The sequence below is a fragment of the Poecilia reticulata genome, chromosome 12 (assembly GCF_904066995.2).
Source record: "Poecilia reticulata chromosome 12, P_reticulata-male-v2, whole genome shotgun sequence".
In the NCBI taxonomy this organism is placed as follows: domain Eukaryota; kingdom Metazoa; phylum Chordata; class Actinopteri; order Cyprinodontiformes; family Poeciliidae; genus Poecilia; species Poecilia reticulata.
In genome coordinates, this window is record NC_088841.1 from 5,574,605 (window position 1) to 5,582,869 (window position 8,265).

At 40.1% G+C, this 8,265-nt stretch overlaps 1 pseudogene across 1 annotated transcript; it reads right to left on the reverse strand.

Annotated features, from left to right (window-relative positions):
- Window positions 1-2,754: 2,754 nt before the first annotated feature.
- Window positions 2,755-8,014, reverse strand: LOC145554367 (homeobox protein orthopedia B-like; annotated as a pseudogene). Its single transcript, XR_014090341.1, has 3 exons — window positions 7,630-8,014; window positions 6,665-7,083; window positions 2,755-3,833 (listed from the first exon to the last, which is right to left on the reverse strand). The product of XR_014090341.1 is annotated as a homeobox protein orthopedia B-like (transcript).
- Between the last annotated feature and the right edge of the window lie 251 nt (window positions 8,015-8,265).

Sequence of the window (8,265 nt, forward strand, 5' to 3'; positions counted from 1 at the left end):
CGACATTTCCCATTGTACCGTTGAATCGTCCAGGTCGCACACTGTGGCGTGTTCAAGTCCCGTAGGATTTTTTTTGAAATTTCACAGCGTGCGCCGTGTCTTTTGCACGTGGATGTTATGGATGTAACCCAAATCCTGGAAATACAAAAAAAAAATGCTTGAGATCAATGAATCTCGACAGTGACACCTTGGAATAATATTCTAATCTGTAGAATTTGTTTGTCTCTTTGTTTTATCATCACATTCATGTTGTTTTTTTTTAGTTCATTTAATAACTTACAAAAAATTAATGTGATTTATTGAAGCATTTGCTGTTTATTTCATTCATTTTTTGCTCTTTGTGGTTATTTCCCCATCGTACTTCCTGACTGAGGTGCAACTAGTCAGAAATTCTGAGAAATTAGATTAAATTTGTGATTTAAAAGTGTTTCATTGTATGCACAAATAACTCATTAAGACGAATTGCTAATTATGTTCATTAATGTTTAACATAAATTATCAGCTACTAACAAGGCACCATGTAGAAATGGTACCCATTGGTTATTTTTGTTTCGTAACTATATATGATCAGTTTTTACATATATGTTGTCAGATTTGTGACAAGGAGACACGCAAGACAAACAACCATGCACACGCAATTTTTTTTGGACTGTGGGAGTACCCAGAAAAGAACTCATACATGCATGGGGAGAACATGAAAACTCCATCGGATTTGAATGCAACACACACAAGCAGCAAAGCAACAGTGGCATTGTGTAGCCTTGTTTTATTTTAAGTATATGTGTGTGTGTCACAGCAATTACTTTTTAAGTAAATATTTCTATTGCCTATATCAAACCACAGCAATTGTTAGTAGCTGATATGTCAGTGCATACAGAAGCAGTCGTGGTAAATTAATTAGCCTGTCTTCATCTTGACAATTACATTATTTTTTAATTATCAAAAACAAGGAGAAAAAGGCATCATAAAAGAGTAGCAAAATAAACACGCCCTCAGAGATTACACTGTCACAATAAACCTGTTCTTAGACTTTTTTATGCTGCGTTTGAAAGTCAAGTCAGATTTAGTTGTTGATTTTGGATAGAGAGCCTGTTGTGGATATTACCTCATATTAGAAAGGCTGTTATTTAATAGGTTCTATTAAATAAAAAGTGACACCTTTTACCCTACTGTGTTTGTTTGTAGCATTAGTGCTAACAAAGAAACCCCTGATTTTGCCACGGTTGCTTGAGGTCATGTTGAAAGAGTTTTGTCCAGCAACAACAGATATCACTCATAATCATCATCAACCTGCCAAAGTTATAAGATTTTGTTTTTCTCACCCATGAAGATGAGTCAGACTGAACATAGACAGAAACTAACACTTCAAATTCTGCATGATTGTAACATCTGTATGCCAAATACTAACAAAAATACCAAAAGGATCATCAATGTGACAGTGTGGTATGGACAATATGGCTCTCCACCCTGGGTGGCATAACCCCTGCGTGTCATATTAATGTTTGATAAAAAACCAAAAAATAGATTTTGCTGCTACTTTCTCATTAGTCACAAAACATTGTCCAAGCTTAAGCACTTAGAGAACAACACGCGACTCATTTAAAACAGGAAATCGTTTAATTCTAGTGACGTAACGAGACTCAAATTTAACTAAAGGACACAAATTCTCATCTGATGTGTACCGTGTCCAGCACAGAATGGTAGACTGACAACTGGGTTATCTTATGAACGGCATCAACTCATAGAACCGACAAAGAATTTGGACTTGAGAAAGTTTCATTGTTACAATGAGAATTTAATTTTAGTCCAGATTATTTATATATATATAATTTTTTTTTTTTGGAGAGCAAAACCTGTTAGAAAAGCTGAACCTTTATTCTGAGTCAGACATCTGCAATCAGCTTGACTGTGGTTGTCAGGTAAAAATGTTTACTTGCCAACCTTTAAGTTCATCACTTTTCAGCAATATTTTTTCACAAAGATCATGAAAAAACAAAACCTGGACTGGTTGAGTAAATACATTTTAAAAGTGGTTTGAATTGACATATTTATTTAAGTGTCTCTTTTCTATTGGACATTAAAAAAAGGCAGCATTCCGACGTACGTTCTGTAAATCTATGGGGAGGGATGGATGGATGTCAGGGGGTCCAGGAGGATCTAACCCAGGGTCACATTCATGATAGAACCACCACTTAGCCAGTGACATCGAACTTTTCACCAGAAAACACAATGAAGATGAAAACATAGATGCACATGAGGATGATCTTTATCATTTTGCCTACATTTGATTAAAATTCCAAAGGAACCTCTGCTTTTTTTTTTTTTTAACCATTTCCAACCCATTTTTGAGCTTCCATACTTCAGAAACGAGGGTCCATCCATGATGTGACATTACTGAAAATGTTTTTATTGGCTCATTTTACACTGAATTGATATAAACATGTCCATGAAACAAAAATGGTTCCAACATTTAAGAAAGGCATATTTGATCATAAGCACAGACAGAGTTCTGGAAACATAAGGTTATCACAACCGACCAAATGGGAACAAGAGTGCTTTCCGCTACACAAAAACATCCTATAGAACAGGTTATAGTTACGTCAGCTTCCATGTCTTACTTTAGAGTATTCCGGCCTTCTTTTTTTTGTTACATTGTCTTTTCTTATCATTATTGTTATCATCACTATATTTTGCTTTTGACAGCACATGCAGTCAAGTTATCATCCAGGTTGTCCTGATTCCTGTTAGATTGAGATCATCTCTCTCTCTCCTGGTAGGCGATGAATTTCAGTTATCAGTCTTTGAAACCTCCAAGCAAGTTTTTATGTATTTTATCATTATTAATATTATTTTTATTTATTTTTGTTTATTTTATTTTTTATTTTTTTGCTTTGGCACTTCCAGTGTGAAACCCTTTGGCCCTTTTGGCGGCAGGAGGAAAAGTGAAATCTGCAACCTTGTTGTGCTCTGAAGCGTCTCCAGAATGTGCGTCCTCAGAAACAGTCACGGAGCGAGCGAGTGTCACCGAGAGCCAAATAAATACCGAACGAACCAATAAGTTAATTTAAATAGACAAATAAATAGACAGAGAGGCCACATGCGAAATCATAACTTATAGCTTTGACCGGAACCAGCCCTGTGGTTGATAAGAGGCCAGCAGGCCTGATGGAGAGAGTCTCTTCTCGGATTTGTGGAGGGGGGAAAAAAAGGAGCCAGGTGCCTGCAGATTCACAAGTATCCTGGGGTTTTCTTTGTTTTGTTTGTTGTTTTGAATGCAAGAGAACTAAATGCAGAAAGAAAAATCTCTTCGGCACTAAGTGAAACTCATGGAGACTGTGTGCTCCAGCGCTTTGCGGCGCAGCGACGCGATGCTCGTCCCTCTCCAGACGTCACTGTCCGGGGAGCTACACAGCTGAGGCGAGCCGGTCACGTTGGTGGGGCCGGAGAGAGACGCCGGGACCATCCCGGGGAAAGTGGGCTGGTAGAGGTGCGACTGCAGCCCGGAGCCGTTGGACGACATGTTGGACAGACCCATGGAGTTGGGCGGCGGCCCGCGCCGAGGCTGCACTGGGACAGGGACTGCGCCATGGCCTGCTGGCGGCCCAGGGAGGGCGGCAGCTGCAGCTGAGACACGCCGGCATCCCCGCCGTGGCCCAGCGGGTGTCGTTGGCGTGGAAGGAGCAGAGGCTGTCGCCCATGGCCGCCGCCGCGGCCGCTGCCGACGGAAACTGGGGCAGGCCGTGGTGCGTGGGCAGCAGCGTCCCCGGCGCTCGGAACACGTTGGTGGTCTTCTTGCGCTTCTTCCACTTGGCGCGTCTGTTCTGGAACCAGACCTGCGGACAGACAGGCGACGGTGAGTCAGGCAGGAGGTGGCGCATTGACAGCTAGGGTTGCCATGACATCATTGTGTGATCATCACCGTAATACCGACAAGCAGCGATAAATCAGCCGGAATGGGAAACAGTGCTCCGGGTCAAATCGCCGATTCATACTCTTATATTATACTCAGGAGTGGCCATTTCATATCTCGATCTTTTCATATGAAAAATGGTCGATTATAACATTTGAGGTAAGAAAAAATAACTAACTCACCTCAAGTAAGGGCTGTGAGCCTATATGAGAATTAATTTTGTCATATATATATATATATATATATATATATATATATATATATATTGTTTAGACTTGGCTAAACAATCCCTAATCGAACTAATTGCATGATTTTTACTTGCTTAACCGCGATTAATCGCGTTTTAATCGAAAACCATATATCAACAAAATAAACATCTTTTGTCTGTGATTAATTAATCACGAGTAATCGCACCTTAATTGAAAACATATATTGACAAAATAAGCAACACTCTTAATATAAACAATAAACAATACTCTTAATTCAAGTGTGTCAAGTATGAATAAATAGATATGTGAGCTCAATAGCAACAACAATATTTCTGTTGTAAATAAATGTAATATTTCAGCAGGAGAGAGTAGAAACATACATGACTGAATAATATAAACAGTTAAAAATATTTAAACAAAACAACAGAAAACTAAACGGCAACAACTGGAGGGGTGTTCTTTTTTTCCCTACACAATATTTAATAGAATAAAATTTGCGCCTTAATTGTTATTTTGGACTTTCCATGGCGCGCGCGCTCGCCCCTAACAAAGACAATATTCCAGCAGAGATCAATAGTTTGCTCTGTATTCCCGGAGTCCTTGGGCTCCTGTAAGCGGCAGACGCGCCTGTGATTAATGTGGAGATTTGCTTGAGAAAGCGGGCCGCGGTAATAAGAACGGGACCATCTCGCTCCCGGCGAAGCCAGCCGTGAAATCCGGCCTGAAATGCATTACACTTTCGGCGTGGCAAAAAGAAAACGCAATCTCTCATTGGGTCTGAAAAGACAGAGTACTCTGCTGTCTGCGCGGCGCCGCGGCATTAAGACGTGCAGCGCGCTGACGGGCCCATCGCTAAAGGCGCGGTGCGCCTTCCTCCGCTCCCCCACTCTCTCTGAGCCGCATCATTTCACTAATTCTGATTTTATGCAAATACTCCAGACACCGAACGGGCCCATCCAATCATAATAATGATTATTAGAGGATTATTTCACATGGGAGCAGCTAAAGTGCAATTGCACTATGTGTCTTTTTCTTTCTTTCTCAATCAGGATTTTTGCAGAGTCGATGTTCGAATAAACCACGAAGACAAAATGCTGAGGGGGACAGAAAGGGGAGAGGGGGGAGAAGCAATAGACGGAGTGTGTAAGCAAATTATAGAAGAACTTTGAGCATGACATAAATTCAGAACAGTTGAAAGCTAATATGTGCTTGATCAGCGGCCATTAAATGAGTGTAATAAAGCTGCTATCAGCGTCCGGGTCCCAGTAGATCCATTACACGGGATGGGCAGGAAATGTAGGCCAATCTTAATTAGGCTGAATGAATGGCTGAGACGCCTCGTCACTGCAGCTTGGACTAAAAATACATAAATAAATACATAAATAAAACAAGGGTTTATATATTCTTCGGAAGCGCCAGTTTTGATATTGGTAACGACTGTCAAAAACAAATTGTCTGCATCATTTCTCAGCACACGTTCACAAGTCCATGAATTAAGTAAATGAATAAAACGCAAAGACCGACCCTGGTTCGTAAGTTTGTCATTATTTTATCATTATTGTTGATGCAAATGTTATTATAATTGATATTATTATTGTTGTTAATATGACCACATTGGAAATGATCAATATTATTATTACGGACTAAATCTGTGCAGCTGCAATAATCACTGCAACCAACCGCAGATGTTGTCATAATATATGACACAGCTATTAATCAAGATTGTGCATCCTGGCGAATATATATATATAAATTAGAATAGAGTATCATCGTAAATAACTTGTGCAGCCCCATCAGGCGCTGCAGGCATTATCCGCAAAAAATTATAATAAATAATAATAATATTAATAAAATAAAAATAATAAAAAATTAAAAGCCCTAACTTTAGTTGAGTTGACACCAATAATCTTATTTTCTGTATTCATTTAATTTTTGTTCATTTATTTGTGTGAATTATAATAGTTAATTTTTTTTATCTACAGCGGCGCTTTTGTTTATTGATGCGTCTGTTTCCTTTGGGGTTTTTTGTTGTTGTTTCTTGCGTAAACATGAAATCCTTTTACGTATTTCCTGTTGTAAAGGAACACGGTGACATGTGGGACTAGAACCTCTCGGTGGGTGACTTTAGCTGATGTGAGATGATGATTGCATCACGAGTGGTAAGACGAATGAAAAGTATTTTCGTTTCGTTTTTTGCTGTTTTTTGTCCTTTTTTGCTTTAAAATTCCCTCTTACTTTCCTATAGTTACTTTCAGCAAAAAATAAATACAAAATGTAAAAAATCCGGAATGAAATGATTCCCTAAAGCTGAAGACTTACGAATACACTTTGGTTGAACCAAAGCTTGTTTTTGTTTTTCGACGATATTTATTCTATTTTTGCTTTCCACCAATAAATACTGCTAAACAAATATGTATTAATATTCAGTACAAAGCTTATTTTTGACTCTCTCCGTAAAATTGTTTAAAGCTTCATTTTTTTTTCTCAAAAAATGTACATGAGAAAATAAATAAATTTTAAAAAAAATGTTCCCATCGGGGCCCACCTGAACCCTCGACTCCGTGAGGCCGATCCGCAGAGCCAGCTCCTCCCGCATGAAGATGTCCGGGTAGTGCGTCTTAGCGAAGCTGCGCTCCAGCTCGTTGAGCTGCGCCGGGGTGAAGCGGGTCCGGTGCCGCTTCTGCTTCTGGCTCTGCTGCCCTCCGGACTGGTTCGGGTTGTTTCCGCCGCTGTTGTTCTGCTGCTGCTGCTGCTGCTTCTCCTGCTCCTTGTTGTTCACCTGCACCGGGTTGGAGCCGCCGCCGCCGCCGCCACCGCTGATGTCGTCACCGGGGAGCATCGTGGCTCCTTCCACGCCGTCCGGACCGAGCTCTCCGGAGTGTCCCGGGTCAGGTCCGCCGCCCCCGAGCCTGCACTTCAGAGCTTCCCTGTGGCCCAGGAGCTCCACCGCGGCATCCTTCATCCCTGCACACCAACAACCAAGAGCAGGTGAGATTTTTATTTATGTATTTATTTTGTATTATTTATTTTTGCACCGATGAAAGCCCTGCGATAGAAGAAGAAAAAAAACAACAATCGTTAGAGGAAAAACTGAACATGCACAGAAATATGAAACATTACAAGAGAAAATGTTTGAATTATAATAAAAACTGATGCAATATATTTTACTTTTACAGAAAAATCTGAATCAAACGCATGCATTAAACCATCCAACACAAACAGAAGAATTAAGTAATACTATTTACCATGCACACTGCAATCTGCTCCTTAAATACTCTTTCTCTCAATTCGATCACACCGAGATCTTAGAAATTTGTTCAATCAAATTACAGCGTAATGTAATAATAATAATAATTACTTTCCAATGAATTAGGCGAATTTAGCTCTGTTCGGGCACATTAAGACGTCATAAGGAGCAAATTGGACAAATTTTCTGAGCTTGATTTAAGATTAGAAGTTCCTCCAGCTTACAGTAGAGTTGGAGACCGGAGTTTGGTGACGATAACTCACCGAGGCGAGCATCCAGGAGGTCGGCGTGAGAAAGCATTGCGCACCGCTCCAGGGCGAAATGCTATTCCCACACACGAAAATAAATAAATAAATAAATAAAAAAATAAAATAAAAATAAAAAAAAAATCTCTATGACTTTAACCTATTTAAGAAAAATATATAGCCTAAATGAAAGCAAATTCGGTTTGTGGTTAAAAGGGAGGTTCGTTGCATTATAATGTAGTTTAGAGGAACGGGGAGGCGCTTAGCGGCGGAATGAACCCATGAGCTCCTCCAAACGAGAACCAATCAGAGCCGAAGCCCAAAGCATGTCAGCTTTAGCGCCAGACCCCGACTGCCCCCCCAAAACCCACTTCACTCCAACACCACCTTCCTCCATCCCCCTCCTCCTCCTCCTCCTCCTCCTCCATCCTCTCGCTTCTCACAAGTTCATTCCTCCTCATTCCTGTAATTGGCTTTGATTTCTCCTCCAAATTACAGCCAATAAAATAACCTGATTTAATATCTGAAGTCGATGTTCGACCCGTTTGAGGAATGTTGGGCCACAGCAACATTTGTTAAATTGCGCGTGATGTCGCTTTTTTATTTATTTATTTATTTATTTATTTATTTATTTATTTATTTATTGTGGGCCAC